Below are 19480 nucleotides of genomic sequence, written 5' to 3' on the forward strand. Positions count from 1 at the left end.
ATAATTTTAAACAGTGTAAAATTATTTTGCAAAAACATGTCCATTTTTTGCTTACTTATAAACAATTAGAATAACTTTTTAACCGTTACCCGTAGAAAAATTATTTTTTCATATTTAGAAAGACTGAATTTTTATACACATTTAGAAAGAAAAACAACTGTTCTAGGACATTTAGGGACAAAGTTAGCCCCCCCATTTTTTTAATTCACATGTTTTTGCAAAATTATTTTGCAATATCTATAATTATTTTTTGTCATTTTTTTTTAAATTAAATTAATACTGTAAATTTCCTTCTCTCATAAACTATCCAAAATATTACTTTAACTTCATCATTTTCTGACTTACAGTGTTGCAAAAAAAATTAATTTTGGATAAACAAATTAAATAACTTTTAAACTATTTGACCAATTGCTTTGGAATTTAGGGTGTAATTTAAGCACTATAAGTCTCAGCATTCCATGTAATAAGAAGGTTCTAAGTTAATTTTTACATAAGTTATGAATATTTATAAAAACTCAAAATTTATGATTTATTTGGCAATTTTCTAAGTAACCAATAAGGATAGACATATTCAGCGAACGCCATATTGAAGTTTTTTATACGGTTTATGAGTTTATTACTCTCAAATTTGTTTAAAATGCCCAATTTTTTAGTAAGAGACGAAAAAAGCGAAAATTTACCGTTTTTTGATCTTCATTTGTTTATAACTATGTATATCATCAAAATCGGCTGCAGGAAACATATAGGTTATTATTATAGATGACCATATTACTCGAAAAATTTGGTTTCAGCCTGGAGGGGGATGTGTCACCAACACGATATTTTTTTTCCTTATTTCTCTGAACTAAATGTATTATAAACATTACCGAATAATGAACCGTTTAATGAACGTGTTATGTTCATATACTTTAAATATTTTGAATTAAATAAATTATATTCATTCTTCATTTTGTGTCATTTAATTTAATTAAAAAAAAATTTGACACCGTGTATAAATAATAATATTATTGTTTATATTACTGAATAGAGAATTGAATAAACTTTCAAATGAGCTAGTACGCGATCCCTATTCTCATTTAAAAAAAAATATGTATCACGTCATTACGCCCAACTGGATGACGCCACTAGTAAAGTATACAGTGACGAGCGCGCTAATAACCGGCAAAATAGCTCAAAAGGTGGAAAACATAATACCTACATGGCGAAACAAAACTAGTGGAGCAGGAAATTATCGTTATAAAGGTCTAAAAGAACATTACATTACATAGTTTCCCACCTTTAGGCTTATCAGAGGTGTATGAAAACTATCACTGTGACAGTAGAATTTTATAAAATACTTCTGTCACAGACGTTTAAAGGTGGGAAACTATGTAATATAATGTTAATTAAAACGTTTATAACGATAATTTCCATCTCCACTAGTTTCATCTCTTATTGTTTCGCAATGTATTATGTTTTCCATATTTTGATCTATTTTGCTGGTTATTAGTGTGCTCATCACTGTATATTATGCGAAAACATCATAATTTAAAAATAAAAATCTACCTATTTCGAGAAAAACCTACCTATTACCTTATTTTTCCTTTAAGTAGTGAGCTTATGAAATAACGAATGTATTCCTTTCTTGCACCATACTGTATAATTAATACGTGTATAAAAATATTGCATAACTAAATAAAAATTTTATGCATATATTATTTGCAAAAATGTGATGAAAATTTTTGAAATTTTTATTTCGTCTACAATTAAAACAATTCGTAAATTGTAAATTGTAAGTATAGACCAGGGCGCATCTGTAAAAATATTAGTACATTTGGACGTTGAGAGGTGACTCAAATTTTTTTGCAGAAATTGCTTGAAAATAAATCAAATAATAATATTTGAGTTATCCTCCCTCTCAGAAAGGTCCGGAACATTGTTTAAATAATCAAAATGTCAAAAAATTAAGGAAAAATTCGATATTTTTCTTGGTTTTTTAATTATAACTTTAAAAGTATTCATTTCTGAGAAAAGTTGTACTGACATAAAAGTTGCGTAATTAAATTTCCTACAATATAGAATTGGTTATAAATTTAAAAAATAGTCACCCTTGTTGCAAAATAGCAATAATTGTGAAAAAAACATACAAAAACAAGTATTCGCATTTCACGTTTTTCAACCATTTATGCTACACTTAAGGTAGGTTCAATAGATTTTGCAAAATAAATTTTGCAATCCAGCTTTCGTAAAAAAAAATTATTTTTTCAAAATGTTACAGGACTAAAAATAAAGCAGATAGCAAGTTGAAAATTTTTTTGCGTATAGAAGTGTACTGTATCTTTCATTTGCAATTTTGCCAAATTAAAATAGATTAAGACCACGGCGTCAGAAATTTTTTTAAATAAACATTAATTATTGGTGCTACGCGCAGGACAGCGGATAGTTTGCTCTGATTGGGCATTCCAATGACCTTTGATATTGATTGATACATTTTAATTTTTATTACATTTCGATATAAATAAATAAATTTGTTTATTGCAAAATAAAAACACACGCTCTATCCTTTGAAATAACACTCTTATTAGCAAAAACTTTCTTTGTTCATATATTTTAACTTAAATAATAAAAGTTTATTATTTTTAAACATATGCAATATTTTAAACAATATTTTACAAACAATAATAAAATTAGTTTGATTTTTGTGGAATTAAGATATTAAAATACAACGAAATATAGAGTAAGAAAATAATATATTAGATAAAGATTGGAAGAAATTTTGGTGGAAATCAACTTGTGTGAATCGAACACCGCTGTCCTGCGCGTAGCACCAAAAATTATTGTTTATTTCAAAAACTTTCTGACGTCGTGGTAATTAATCAATTTTAATTTTGAAAATTGCAAATGAAAGGTACAGTACACTTCTATAAGCAAAGAAAATTTCAACTTGCTATCTGCTTTATTTTCAGTCCTGTAACATTTTGAAAAAATGAATTTTTATTGCGAAAGCTGGTTTGCAAAATTTATTCTGCAAAATCTATTGAACCGATCTTAATGAAATTTACAGTATTATTTTACTGTATCATAAAGTTTTTCTGGGTGAAATATGAAGGTCCTAAGTGTAGAATAAATGATTGAAAATGGTAAAATGCCAATACTTGTTTTTGTATGGTTTTTTCGAAATTGTTGCTATTTTGCAACTAGGGTGACTATTTTTTAAATTTTTACCTAATTCTGTATTGTAGGAAATTTAATTACGAAACTTTTATGTCAGTCCAACTCTTCTCGGAAATAAATACTTTTAAAGTTATAATCAAAAAACGAAGATAAAAACGAAATTTTCGTTCAATTTTTGACATTTTGATTATTTAAACAATGTTCCGGACCTTTTTGAGAGGGAGGATAACTCAAATATTATTATTTGATTTATTTTCAAGCAATTTCTGCAAAAAAATTTGAGTCACTTCTCAACGTCCATCTCAAAACAGATGCGCCCTGGACTAGTAAGTATTAAAACCAATATTAAATTATGTGGTAGTGATGCTTTTGAGGAAATGGAAGAAGTGACATGTACGCCATGTATTCCACTTCAGGAATTAATTTTCATAATAAGTCAAATTGTTCATTAATATTTAATAAAAGCAAAAAAAAATAAAATTAGGTATTTATTACTATTAGTTTTTTGTATGTTTGTATAATAAAAAGATTAAACAAAATATGACTATTTGTTAATGTTTTTTATGGTTGACGATAAAATTTTGTATCCACCACGTCAGTAAAGACTCTTTATCGAATTCGTCTGTTAATCGCACCCTCTCGATTTGCAGTAAAATTAGACTCGTTCGATAAACAGTCACTTTACTGACTTGGTTCAAAAATAACTATTATTTAAAAAAGTTATTAAAATCATTTAAAAAGAGTCTGGTATATAATAGTCTTCAAAACGGATTAAATAAATAAACATTGCTGAAAATCTACAGGCACCAAATAAGGCAACTTATGTAACTTTATTTTTCGGAAATTTTCGCAGTTGGTATATCGATAACTATTGCTGTGATTTCGGTCAACTAGATAAAATGTGTAACATATTGTAATATTAGGCTAAATAAACAGTAAAATAAATAGGTCAAATGATATTACGGTAAACAAGGTAAATAAATAAAGTATTTTGGCAATAACGAAACAATTGTTTAATAATATTCTTAAATATTTGTTATAATGCAACACCTTCTTTATTTATATTGCCTTTTTTTATAGAGATTTCACTTTTCTCTTATATAGTTCTCACAATATGTGCATTTCACACAATTCTGTTATATTATTCGTTTTTAAAACAATCCCCCCTTCTGGCCCTGTCTGTTTCGAGTAGATGGTTATAAAACTTTTTTTCTTCTGCTGATGAATATAATGATAATCATAGCGTGAATTTTTCTTTACAATATTCTTTTATGGTATACGTATATTTTATTTTTTTATCACAAAAAAAACAAAATCAGCTTTTATTTTAATTAAATCATTATGTAAAACAAAAGCAAGTACTTAATGCTTGGCTTACTATTTATACCAAATGATGCGTAAGGTATTTTGAAGGGTAGATGGGAAAGTATCTCGGGAAGAACAGAATAACAGGAATCTAGATACAACATACCATTCTGCTATATCTCTGTCGTTCCTTGAACCTAACAGGCGTTTGGTCAGTGGTGTCGTTGAAATATTTTTAACTCTGGTACAAATTATAATTGAATTTTTCGTAGCTATTATTGATATATTACCTAATGAACCAGAATTTTGCTATAAAAATTGTTTCGAAAAAGTGGGCACAAAAAAATAACTCGTTTTAGTAAATGAAACTATTGCATTGCAAACATCTCAGTGGAATGGTGTGTTTCTATCATTATCCTTACTTTTTCATTTGGATGTGCCTATCCGTGACGAATGTTGGCGATCATCATGGCAATATTTATCTTATCTGGACCTCGCCTTCCAGATATTTTCCCATGCAAAATAGCTTGTAGGAGAGCATATCTGGATTCATTTGGCATAATGTGCCCAAAGTATTGTAATTCTTGAGATTTGATAGTGGTTAGTTCCTTTCGGTTCTTCGTCATTCATCTGAAGACCTCCTCTAGTTTCTAATTATTTACCGATATAGCCACATCTCAAATGCCATTCAAGGTTTACGATTCATCACCATAAAAAAGTACAGAGAAGACGTAGCATCGCAGCATTCTTACTTTTATACCAAAACGGAGGTTGTGTATCTAGCTTTTCCGATGCGCGCTCCCATCTCGTGGTTGTTGGTACATGCTTTATTTCTTCTGGTGCAGAGGTAGTTGTAGTGTGCCACTCTTTCTACAGGAGTTTGGGTGACGTACAGTTGACGTTCTGTTTTCGTTTTTTTTTTTTTTTTTTCTATTGATCATAAGCTTTGTCTTCATTACGTTTATATTGAGTCCACATTGTTGACTGTAATACGTGATTTTGTTTATAAGTACTTGTAGCTCTTCTAGGTTGTCAGTAAAACATGGTGTCATCTACATATCTGATGTTGTTTAGGCAGTACCTGTTTAGTAGAATACATTTTTTAGTTTCCTGAAAAGCTTCAATAAATATTATTGAAGTAGAGTAGAGATTGAAGATTATAGGAGACCAAATCCACCCTTGCCTTACTCTACTCATGATTTTCACATATTTCGGTCAGTGTATTCACCTTCAACTCTGAGATTTGCGATCGTATTCCAGTTAGGGTGTCTAATTATTTTCAAATCTTAGTTATTAATTCTTGATTTTTATACTATTTGCACCATCTTGACCCACTGTACTCGATCAAACGCTTTCTCGTAATCAACCAGACATGCGTTTACTTCGCAACTGATGTCTGCATCTCTGAAATAATACTTTTATTGAAAACAAAGCCTTTCCCATATCAACAGCATTTATGAACCCGAACTGGTTGGGGGAAATTTAACTTTCACACAGCTTGTAAATTCTCTTACGGATTATTTTTAGGTACAATTTTAGGAGATTACTCATGAGGTTTATCGTACGGGTATGCTTCGCATTTTTTGGCTCCTAGTTTTTTTTGAGAGTATAATAAACTCAGACTTCAGCCAGTCTGTTGGCATTTCTCAAAGTTGTATAAATATGTTGATAAGTATATTTGTGATTATTGCTTATAATTCGTTGTCTATTAGTTTGAGTAGTTCTGCTTGTATATTACCGGAGCCTGCTGCTTTGCCATCCTTAAGCTATGTTATTGCAGAATAAACTGTTGTAATATTCTTGGTCCATCATTTACCCTTTCTTCTAGCTCAAAAGTGTTATTTCTTTGGTTTGAGCACATCAAACAGTAACCAAACACTATAAATGACAAAAAAGAAATAAATTTATTCAATAAAATTTATTTTAACATTTTGTAAACGACCCTCTACTTCTTCTTCTTCATGTACCATATCCTTTCAGAACGTTGGTTACCATCATAGCTATCTTAATTTTATTCACTGCCACCCTAAATAGCATGCTTGTATCAAAACCATACGAATCTCTTTCTTCAACCATGAGGTTCTTCTTCGTCCTGGAATGCGTTTGCCTGCTATTCTTCCTTGCATGATATTTTGTAGGAACCTATATTTGGGACCTCTCATTACATGTCCGAAATACTCCAGCTTTCTCTGCTTGATGCTTTTTATGATCTCAGTAGTCTTGCTGAGACGTTCTAATATTGTGGAGTTTCGAATCTTCTCCACCCAGGAAGCTTTTAAAATTCTTCTATAGCACCACATTTCGAAAGCCTCAAGGCGATTTAGATCGATTCTATTCACGAATATAGGCGAATCCTCAATGCCAATTTTAGGTCCCTGTTACATAACACCTTGGACATCCTTCTAAAAGCCGCTCTAGCCTGCTCTATCCTAGATCTAATTTCGCCGTGACTTTCTGCGTTACAATTTAATTGCTGTCCAAGGAAAACGATTTTATCAACTTGCTCGTTTGGTATTATTTACATATGTAGACGGTTTTATATGCTGTTATTTACTTATTACGAGTATTTTGGTTTTCCGTATGTTCAGATCCTGCCTACCTACAACTCTCAACAACACTATCAAGTAGTGTTTGCAGATCTTCTTGACTAGAAGCTAGGAGTACTGTATCGTCCGCATATTGCAAATTATTAATGACTTCACCGTTCACAAGTATTCCTTCTTGTTTTTCAGAAAGTGCTTTTGTGAAAATTCTTTCGGAGTAAAAGTTGAAAAGCAGGGGTGACAAGAGGCATCCCTACCGTACTCATCTTTTAATATTAAGAGCCTGTGATTCCACACCATCTGCTAAAACTGATGTTGTTTGATTCCAATATAAATTTGCAATTATTCGAATATCTCTGCCGTCCAAGCCAATGGCTTTTAGAGCTTCGATCAATATAGAGTGCTTAACACGATCAAATTCCCTTTGGAAGTCAATAGAACAACAGTATATGTCTACAGATATATCTCGACATCTTTGAGCAAGTACGTTTATTCCAAACAGTGCCTCTCTCGTTCCAAACCCGTTCCGGAAACCAAACTGTGTGTTATCCAGGTATTCCTCACATTTATTGTAGATACGACCATGTATTACCTTAAGAAAAATTTTCAATAAGTGGTTTAACAAACTGACGGTTCTATAATCATCACAGGTTTTTGCTGTTCTCTTCTTAGGTAGAGCTATAAACAGTGAATTAGACCAACCATTAGGTAGTTGTCCGCTGGTATAAATGGTATTGAAAAACGAAGTTATAGCCTCTAAAACATTGCTATCATTTATTATAAGCTTGTATATTTCAGGTGGAATTTCATCAGGACCAGTCGCTCTGCCATCTTTTGATGATTGTATGGCTTTTATAACCTCAGAGCGTGTTATTAGGGGTCCGTCGCAGTTAGTAATATCGGGAGGTGAACTACTCCTATCGTCTTCGAATAGGTTCGTGAGGTAATTTCCCCATTCTCTAAGTTTGTCCTCTACTTCAAATATTACTTTACCATGTTCATCCTGTAGTAATGCAGTTTTTTCTTATTGAAGATACCAGCCGCTTTTTCACCTTTTTATACATGTTAAACCTGTCGTATCTGTTTTCAAGTTCTTCAATGTCATGACACTGTTTGGCTAGATGTTGACTCTTTGCTTCTCGTATTTTACGTCGTATTTCTTTTTGTATGCTGTTATAAAGTGTTTCGTTGTTTTTCGCTAGTCGCCGTTGTTTCATCAAATCCAATATGTCATCTGTCATTCAAGCCTGACCCTCTACTGAATGCCATAAAAGCATTAAACACATTACTTTCTAGCAGACCGCTAATATAAGCAAATTATTAATACGTTGACAGAAAAATGTCGAATTGTTTTCGTGATACATTGTGTTTATGTGTTATATAATGGGACGTTTATATGTGGTACAAGAAAACATTTAACAAGACCGATATAAAGACGCTTGCAAGCAAGATTAGTTCTTCCAATGAACGAATGGTTCGGCAATGGTCGCAAAGTATTTATACATGATGTAGCAGGCTGTCATATAGCTAAAAGCATTAAAAGTTTTTTGATATGTCAAGAAATTTCTCTATTACCATGGTCCGGCGACTCACCAGATATGAATCTCATCGAAAATATCTATGAGTGCCTAAAAAATTAATTGGCCGAGATCACAGAATGTCAGTAAAAACAATTTTACATACACAAATTTCCAATAGGTAGGTAATATTATTTGTTTTTACTTATTTTTGGAGTAAAAACCTATATCCGTCGTGAACCCCCTCCACTGAAATTCCTGGATTTCGGTATTTTTCGAAGGTCTCGCCATTGCGTCAGCGCTGCTCTTTTTGTGGTGTGTGATGTTGGAGAGGTTCAAAAGGGCTTTATGGCGAGGGAAAGTTTAGAGAGGATGTACGGAATTCTTTATGCATATAGAACAGAGGTTGTAGACTCCGCAGTGCCGCGCCATAACAAAACAAATAAGTGGAAAACTTTGTACGAGTGCATAATTTAAATTATCTCGGGTTTTATCCCCATACTTCGGCAAAGTGAAGGGGTTTTTATCTGTTTAACAGTGATATTTTGAATATAAATTAATTTGGCGCACCTATGTAATGTCCGATTCATAAAAAGATAGGGATCTAAATTAAAAGATCTATAGAGTCTAGTATAGTGAATAAACTGTAAAGTTACATTATATTTGCTGTTTATAGCTTTTTTAATTTTTTTTTAAACATAAAACCACTGCAGTCGCTTAGGATTATTAGTGGATATGTTACCGGCCAAACCCGATTTCATGATAAACTAGTTTAGCCTAGGATAAACTAGTACGGCCTACTATAAATATTGTAGTGTATCTACATACAAACCCAAAATACATAGAAAAACTGAATAAAATACTCATTGGAAGAAGGAAAAAGAGGAGAAGGAGAAAAATACTTAAAGTAATTGGAAAATAATCATTTTAATGACAGACTGGTCTATTATTTGAGAAATAATATTGACATTATTTCAAAGTCTATTAAGTACGATATAACGCCCAAGGGTTATTAAAAAATAACGCCCTAGTGCCTATTAAATTTAAATAAGCAGTCATAAATTAACGAGTATAAATACTGTCAAGTTGACAAATAAAACTCTAAGTAAAACTATGGTTACCAAAATTACGTTACGACTTTTTCTGGTAAATTTACTTACAAGAAAAAAAAACTGCCAAACGCCGTAAAAATGAGTGGCGCATACAATATTCCAGCTATAAAAGATCTGATACGAATATTACGTGGCGCGAAAATATATTTTCATTTTGATGCAAAACAAAATTTTAGTTTTATTTTAAAAGAATTTTTCATAATGTTTGCTAAATTTGAAGTAAACGCGCCACATAAGAGTTTCAAAGTTCAAACTGTATCAAAGTTACTCTTTTGTAGCGCGTTTACTTCAAATTTAGCAAATATTATGGAAAAATCTTTTAAAATAAAACCATAATTTTGTTTTGCATCAAAATGAAAATACATTTTCGCGACACGTAATATTAATATCAGATCTTTTGTAGCTGGAATATTATATGCGCCACTCATTTTTACGGCGTTTAGCGGTTTTTTTATTCTTGCATCAGGAGTTTTTCAAAGTTATTTATAAATTAAATGTATGAAGTTAAATGCAATGTTTCTCGATTACACGTTAAGCTTTATTAATAGTCGCCTTTGTCGCATTATCTCCCAAATGATCTAGTGTCCATCGAATGTACACTAGATTCTTTTTCTATTCGAAAGGATTGAAAAAAAATATTGGGATGGCCGCTAAATGAACTCGAATTGCCCGTTGCTAGATCAAATTTAGCGTCGTAACGACTACAACTACATAAACTATTTAGGGAATAATCGTTAATTGGATTATACTTTTGTAGCTTAATAACTTCTAAAAGACTTAACCGATTTTGATCACTAAACATGATTTTGAAACGTATTGACAAGTAGTATCTGATAAATCCAAGGTCAAGTATGATAACTGAAGCTATTATAGGAATTATTGAGCTTCAAAAACCGTTTTTCCCATAAGAAATAGATTTGGTCATACTTATGAAGCCTATAACTTAAAACTTCGATAAATATAGTAATGAAACACAGACATACTCACAATCATTTAATTATACTTTGACGACCGGTTTCGATCTCTACAATATACAGATCATCTTCAGGTCGGCGTTACAAGTAGTTAAATGCTACAATAAGAGAAAACCTGTGTTAGAACAGTGTCTGATTGAAGAGATGTTAATAGAAAGCCAAATTTAAAAAAATTTTTAAAAAATTTTTTAAAAATTTTTTAGAAATAAAGGTTTGCAACTGTTGACATTTCAGAATATTGTTATATACAAAGGCACACCTATGAGTAAAAATGCTCATAGGCATGTATGTGCAAATGGGTGCATACAGTTTGTGAATTTGTTGAGATTAAAATTTTTTAACCATTAAAAAACCAAATAAACATAAGCTGACTTAAATATGCTTCCAAATTCAAAGTAGTAATAATAAAAGAGATAGTAATATTGTTCTAATCTACTTACATGCCGTTACAAGGATTGTGTTGCAACTTAGTTGTTGTCATATTAGTACGTCCAAATTATGCTAATTGGTTTGTTAGGATAGTGATAGGGTAAACAGACATGTTACGTAGGTTAAAACACAGTAAGATTTCGAATTTGGAATGGATCCTGAAGGACGATGCGTATGTGAAACGGGTGATGTTTTGTTCGAATGGAGAAAGACAATACTCCAGGGGTTGCGTATTAATTGTAGCAAAGTATGAAATGTTATTCTAGACTCTTGTACAAATGTGATGGTCTTAGCTCGTAGATGTTATACGATGCGGGCAGAGGTCAAAGCATAGGAGATGACACATAGGAAATTGTTGAAATAAATTAATCTAATTTAAGATGTGTTGTTCTCAGTAACTTAACTGAGAGATGTCATAAGTATAATAATAACATTATAATATTATGAAGTAGTAAGTGCCATACACTGTGAAACTATGAAGTGTATAGAAATTAAAAGAAAGCAAGTAAGTTAAATGAAAAAATTATTATTATCAAAAAGTCGGTTAAGAAACTGTAAATTGAAAATTGAAAAAGGTAAGAAATTGAGAAAATTAAAGATTATTTTGTTTGAGCTATTGTATAATGGGATATGTACAAAGAAAAAGAAAGAAACGAAATATTAATGGAAGGGTGTAGGCACTTATTTGAGAATAGTTTTTTTAAAATAAATAAATAAATTAACACATAACACATAGGGTTTAAAAGCACAAAGACATAACAATTATTGGTAAAAGTTTTTTAAGGGAGGTAGCACTACATTTCCCCTCGTTTTTAAGGGAGGTAACTCGTTGACGTGGCATTGCCACGACTGCAATATTAACAATACTACCAACCAACTTTCCTTTATTTTTCTTAGTTATAACTTTCACGTTTTATATCTGTTTTCACTTACTAAATTTAAATAGACTAGGCTAATCAATTTATCTTACTCATCTATAATTATGCAACAGGTGATATGCTTGTACCTTAGATTATGCATTCTTACTGCGTACTTAAACTTAAACTCAACACTTCTTCTCTACTTTAATTCTTCTCTACTTGAATACTAATGTAGAATAATACATCTGTTATCTTATAATCATGTACTTTTATTATTGTTACAACAGTCCTTGTTTCACAATAGTGGTTACACATATAGTTTAGATTTTGTTATTAAAGCTATACATTAACAATTTTCTTTTTGTAAAATTTGAAAATGTTGTATACATCATGTTACTAAAAGATTCAATTAAAATAGGCAACTACTGTACAACATTTGAGAAGAAGTGTTTTGACATTTCAGATAACCTACATCTGTCTACACTGTCAATATTCCCTCTTGAAAACACAAAAACTAGACTTCAATTCAGGAAATAAAAAATAAGTTAATTAGTGAATTGGGGAAATGTAGTGCTACCTCCCTTAAAAAACTTTTACCAATAATTGTTATGTCTTTGTGCTTTTAAACCCTATGTGTTATGTGTTAATTTATTTATTTATTTTAAAAAAACTATTCTCAAGTAAGTGCCTACACCCTTCCATTAATATTTCGTTTCTTTCTTTTTCTTTGTACATATCCCATTATACAATAGCTCAAACAAAATAATCTTTAATTTTCTCAGTTTCTTACCTTTTTCAATTTTCAATTTAAAGTTTCTTAACCGACTTTTTGATAATAATAATTTTTTCATTTAACTTACTTGCTTTCTTTTAATTTCTATACACTTCATAGTTTCACAGTGTATGGCACTTACTACTTCATAATATTATAATGGTATTATTATACTTATGACATCTCTCAGTTAAGTTACTGAGAACAACACATCTTAAATTAGATTAATTTATTTCAACAATTTCCTATGTGTCATCTCCTATGCTTTGACCTCTGCCCGCATCGTATAACATCTACGAGCTAAGACCATCACATTTGTACAAGAGTCTAGAATAACATTTCATACTTTGCTACAATTAATACGCAACCCCTGGAGCATTGTCTTTCTCCATTCGAACAAAACATCACCCGTTTCACATACGCATCTTCCTTCAGGATCCATTCCAAATTCGAAATCTTACTGTGTTTTAACCTACGTAACATGTCTGTTTACCCTATCACTATCCTAACAAACCAATTAGCATAATTTGGACGTACTAATATGACAACAACTAAGTTGCAACACAATCCTTGTAACGGCATGTAAGTAGATTAGAACAATATTACTATCTCTTTTATTATTACTACTTTGAATTTGGAAGCATATTTAAGTCAGCTTATGTTTATTTGGTTTTTTAATGGTTAAAAAATTTTAATCTCAACAAATTCACAAACTGTATGCACCCATTTGCACATACATGCCTATGAGCATTTTTACTCATAGGTGTGCCTTTGTATATAACAATATTCTGAAATGTCAACAGTTGCAAACCTTTATTTCTAAAAAATTTTTAAAAAATTTTTTAAAATTTTTTTTAAATTTGGCTTTCTATTAACATCTCTTCAATCGGACACTGTTCTAACACAGGTTTTCTCTTATTGTAGCATTTAACTACTTGTAACGCCGACCTGAAGATGATCTGTATATTGTAGAGATCGAAACCGGTCGTCAAAGTATAATTAAATGATTGTGAGTATGTCTGTGTTTCATTACTATATTTAATATGGACTCACATATGCAACCCATTCAATATTTAAAACTTCGAATTTCTCCGGATATGGGGTATACACCGTTAGATTTGCCTAGTATCCTTCTACAAACGCTCAGTTATTGGCGCAATTCGTAGGTTGAAATTTTGAGTAATTGTCGAAAAACCAAAATTTTCAAAGTTTAGTTTTTCATTTTTTCGGCTATACTGAGCCGTGTGTATGTCTGATCCTGGAAGCTTAGACACCATTTGAAATCTTAACTCAATACTATTGGTTTGGCGTATTTGCGGTTCTCCTGTCTCTTCTTGAACCGAAGATATATACCCCCAAAAAATATGCCATTCTGTGCTTACCAAGTCCTATAACTGGCTTATGGGGGGTCAAAAGTCACAAACTACATCGGTTCTGAATTGGCCCTGACCTCCTCTTCAAACACAGAAAAAAAATTCAGATCGGTTTAACTTTTCCACATACATACATACATAATCGACAAACATTTTCGCTTTTTTTAAATAAAAATTGACTCATATTTCTGAGCTCGTTAACTTTTGAACGGTATAACCGATTTTCAAAATTACACATGCGTTAGCAAGGTAATGAGCAGTACTATCAGAAACCGCAAAGGTGTGACTTAAATTTTTTGGAATTTTTTGGGAGTTTTGGGGACGAGATCGAAAAACAGACCCTAAAAAGGAAGGGCTGTAAAATCCACACCCGTGGACCAAAATTAATGGTTGACATATGAATGAGTGAGTCTTTTCCTGAACATTAAGATGGGAGTTGGCCCAATTTTCAATTCAGTCAGATTTAGAAAATCGAAAATTTCGTGTATATATAATGTCGCGTGTAGGGGAGTGTGGATGTGCGCCACTAGCGAGAACTGCCGTTCTCTGATAATTTGAAAACTAATTAATTCAAAATTCATTCAAATTTTTTGCATATAAAGAATAATTTAGTCGGACATTAAACGTTGAAGTCACCACGGGTATTATAATAATAACGCTTTCGGTCAACTATATACCTCGGGCCAAAGGCCCTCAGTCTATACACCATTGACCTCAAGCGTTATTATCCTTATAATACCCTTGGTACCTTAATAATTATACCTAATGCTTCGTCGATAAAACTAATGGACAATTATTGGTAATACAAACTATTATAGAAAATAATCAGTGTTTTTTTTATAAAAGCAATAATCTTACCTCAATTATAAAAATTGTTATTCATTTTTCCATGGAGTGCTTTGATGACACTACTTAGAATTACGTAGTTTTGTTGCCTTCCTGCACTTGCAGCATCTGTTTGTGGGACAGTTTTTGTTGCAGCTACATTTGAAAAAACTTTGTTCTGGCCCATTTGAATCTCTCGTAGCTGCAACCATTAACGATATTTTAGACCCTTAGTTTATATCTGCTACCTCTAAAAAAGTTTGATGGCAAATGTCGAATTCTGATCTGAAAAAAATTTAAAAACGTATTAGAGACCTTAGTACCATAAAAAGTTAGATACATTGTTAAGTAAGAAAAAATTCAACCCCGAATATACACTTACCGGTACAAAATTCCGCCACCCAAAATTTTTGAGTAAGTTTGGCAATTTATAACTTTATTATTTGTAGATACTTCGATTTTCAAAATTCTTGCATCAGTTTATAGGTACAAGTATTGATGTCGTTTTTTATTATTCTGGTAATAAAATTTTTTTGCTTAGATGGTATTATAGGGGGGATGAATGGAAGCGTTGTATTTTCTACTAACTTTAAAAAATTTTGTGAAAAAATTGGGGGGCTGATTTTGTTTCATACTCCTTTTGTATTATCCTGGAGGTATCACTAACGTTTTTTTTTTAAATTGTCGGAATATCTCTTTTCTTGTAAGAGCAGTAAATAAAATCACTGCTTTGAAGGTTTTATTAATTAAAATATCAAGCGCACTAAAATTAGCACAACAAAACAAAATTAACAACAAAACAAAACAATTCAATAGCGAGTATGTCCACCTCTTGCAGCAACGACTGCTCGCAATCTGTTAGGCATCGGATACTCCTCTACCAGGGCAATAACCGTACCAAATTTTCTGGAGACCTAGGATGACGGCGAATAGCTGTTTTTAGTTCATCCCATAAATACTCAATACCGGGCAATAACGCTACTGACTGTGGCATATAAAATACTATCAAATATTGTGTCTGGGCGATTGAGACCATATGCGGAACAAATAGTTGGGGGATATCAATGTGGTTTCTGCAGGCAGAAGTCCACAATAGATCAGATCTTCGTTTTAAGACAAATCTTGGAAAAGACTAGTGAATTTAATATAGAAACACATCATCTCTTCATTGACTTTGAGAGTGCCTATGATAGTATCCATCGAGAATTTCTGATAAACGCCCTGAAAGAGTTTAATATTCCAACTCATCTCATTGAAATAGTAAAAGAAACACTTAAAGTACAAAGCAGGGTTCGAATTCAAAACGCACTAACAGATACAATCCATGTTAGAACGGGCCTACGACAGGGAGATGCCCTATCCTGTATTCTATTCAACATCACATTAGAGAAAATAATTAGAGGGTCAAAAGTCAACACCAGAGGAACAATAATAACAAAAAGTGTACAAATATTGGCATTTGCAGATGATGTTGATATCATAGCTAGAAGCAAAAGAGAAAAAATAGAAGCATTTAATGCTATAGAAAGAGCGGCACAAAACAGTGGCCTAAATATTAATGAAATGAAAACCAAATACATGAAGGCCAGCAAATCGACAGGCCAAAGAAACCTACAGAATCTGACAATAGGAGACTATAACATCGAAAGCGTAAAAATTTTTACATATCTAGGTTCACTAGTTACTGCAGATAACAATGTCAGCGAAGAAGTTAAGAGAAGAATACATATTGCTAATAAAACATATAATGGACTCATTAAACATCTTAGATCTAACAACATCACGAGAAAAACCAAATGCAAAATATACAAAACCCTGATAAAACCGGTCCTTATATATGGATCAGAGACATGGACACTGACGAAAAGCGATGATAACTTATTAGGTACATTTGAACGAACAATCCTTAGACACATATATAAGGGGGTGAAAGAAAATGACGTATGGCGCAGAAAATATAATTTTGAACTATACGCAGCATACAACGAACCCAACGTCATAACATCCATAAAGATCGGACGTCTGCGCTGGATGGGCCATGTTGAACGAATGTTAGAGACCGAAACACCAAAACACATAATGAAGCAAACACCAGTAGGGAGAAGGTCAAAGGGAAGACCCAAACTTAGATACATGGAACAAGTGGAACAAGATCTTAAAACACTTTAGATTACCCACTGGAAGAACAAAGCAAGGAACAGAACAGAATGGCGGAAAATCCTAGAACAAGCCAGGACCCAAAAAGGGTTGTCGAGCTACTGATGATGATGATAAATACTCAATGGGATTGAGATCTGGGCTGCATGCGGGCCATTCTAATCTTATCAACCCAACCTCTATTTTATGAGTCAATCAGTGTTTTTATTTACAAAAAATGGTACAGCTCTTACAAGAAAAGAGATATTCGGATAATTCAAAAAACAAAATTTTAGTGGTGCCTCCGGTATAATATGACAGAACTAGAAAAAAAATCAGTTTTTCCATTTTTCCACGCAATGTTTTAAAGTTTGGAGAAAATACAACGCTTCCATTCATCCCCGTATAATGCCATGCAAGCAAAATTTTTGTATTACCGGAAAAATACCAAACGATATCAATACATGTAGCTACAAACTGGTGCAAGAATCTTGAAAATCGGAGTATAGATAATAAAGTTATAAATTGTTAAACTTTATCAAACATTTTGGGTGGCGGAATTTTGTGCCGGTGAGTGTAGTTTATGAAGTAGGTACACCAAATTCGATGGTAAACTTTGTGGTGTGCATACCTCAGAAACTATATTGTGCGTTTTAGTTTTTCTGTCTTAATAGTTTACCTAACTTTTTGGACTATCAATGTCTCTAAAAGATTTTTAATTTTTTTTTCAGATCAGAAATCGACATTTGCTATTAAATTTTTTTAGATGTAGCAGATGTAAACCAAGGCTCTGAAATATCTTGAAGGGTTGTAGCTACGAGAGATTTAATTGGATCAGGACCACATCATCATAGTCATTAACATCTTAGTAGATGTGTTGTGGTTCATAATTGGGCTTCAGCAGCTCGGACAGTTTGATTGATAATATTTCTCCACTGGTCGCGGTCATCAGTTACATGTATTGCCTCAGTATACTGTTTGTTGAGAAGCTTTTTAGTAATGTCCGCCCATCGCTGTGGAGATCTTCCGCGTTGGCGTTGAGTCTGAGGCCTTCCTTGGACCACCAACCGCTCCATTTTGTGATCACTCCGATGGATATGACCAAAGAACTTTAAAATTCTACAGTAAACGGTACTGGAGAGACGCTGATCCGGTTTAATTTCATCCAGAACCGAGACATTTGTACGGCGAGCCGTCCATGGAATTCGAAGCAGGCGTCTCCATGTCCACATTTCAAAGGCGTCTATACGTCGTCTATCTGATTCTTTGACTGTCCATGTCTCGCATGCATAGTAAAATATGGAAAAGACCAGAGTTGAAACGAGTCTCTTTTTGTTTGTCATAGTAATGTGACGATCACGCCAGACCCCGTTTAGTTCACTCATTGCTGCTCTTGCTAGTTGAATGCGTCTTCTAATTTCGGGTTCACAACTGCCTGTGTTGTTAACTAGAGCTCCAAGATATATCATAGATGAGACTACCTCGCATCCCGCAATAGTTTGGGTTTCAGGAAACTGTTGTTGGCGATCAATAACCATGATTTTGGTTTTGTTGTAGTTAACCATGAGTCCAAATTTAGCACTTTCTTCCTCGAGTTTTTTTAATAATTCAATAATTTCTTCTGGAGTAGAGGCTAGAAGTGTAGTGTCGTCTGCGAAACGCAAGTTAGATATCTTAACACCACCTAGGTTTACTCCTCCCTCCCAACCATCCAAGACTCTGCGCATTATGAACTCCGAATAGATGTTAAATAATAAGGGAGATAAAACGCATCCTTGGCGTACTCCCTTCTCCAAAGTGCATTTGTCAGACAGGTATCCGTCCATTCGAATATATGCCAGGTTATCTTGGAACAGTTTGCTAATAAGGTGAGTCAAGTGTTTAGGTACACCCATTGTCGTCAATATGTTCCATAGTTTGTCCCATCTAACATTATCAAAGGCCTTTGTATAATCGACGAAACATATAAATATCGGGATCTGGTATTCTCTGGCTTTTTCTATGATGTTTCTTACATTAAGGATTTGTTCTCTAGTACCTCTGCCCTTTACAAATCCAGCCTGCTCAGGTGCTATTTGCCAACTTATGAAGTTTTCTAGACGCCGTTGCAGTATGTAGAGGATCACCTTACTGGCGTGTGATATTAGAGCTAATAGCCTGTAGTTGTTACAATTATTTGTTGAACCTTTCTTATGAAGAGGTATGATTATGGTCTTTCTCCAATCCTCATGCCAAACGCCTGTGTGCCATATTTCATTACACAATCGATGTAATATTTTCACTCCACATTCCGGAAGATGCTTCAAGACGTCTGCAGTAATGAGATCATATCCTGCTGCTTTGTTTAACTTAAGTCTTTTTAAAGCGAATTCCACCTCGGAAAAAAGTATGTCAGGTTCAGATTCACAACTAGTGTGGTGTGTCTCTGTTGAAGGAGAATGGAAATTGGAGGTCTGGCAGTCAGGTACAAACGGGGTGTCC

Source organism: Diabrotica virgifera, chromosome 1 (genome assembly GCF_917563875.1).
Source record: "Diabrotica virgifera virgifera chromosome 1, PGI_DIABVI_V3a".
In the NCBI taxonomy this organism is placed as follows: domain Eukaryota; kingdom Metazoa; phylum Arthropoda; class Insecta; order Coleoptera; family Chrysomelidae; genus Diabrotica; species Diabrotica virgifera.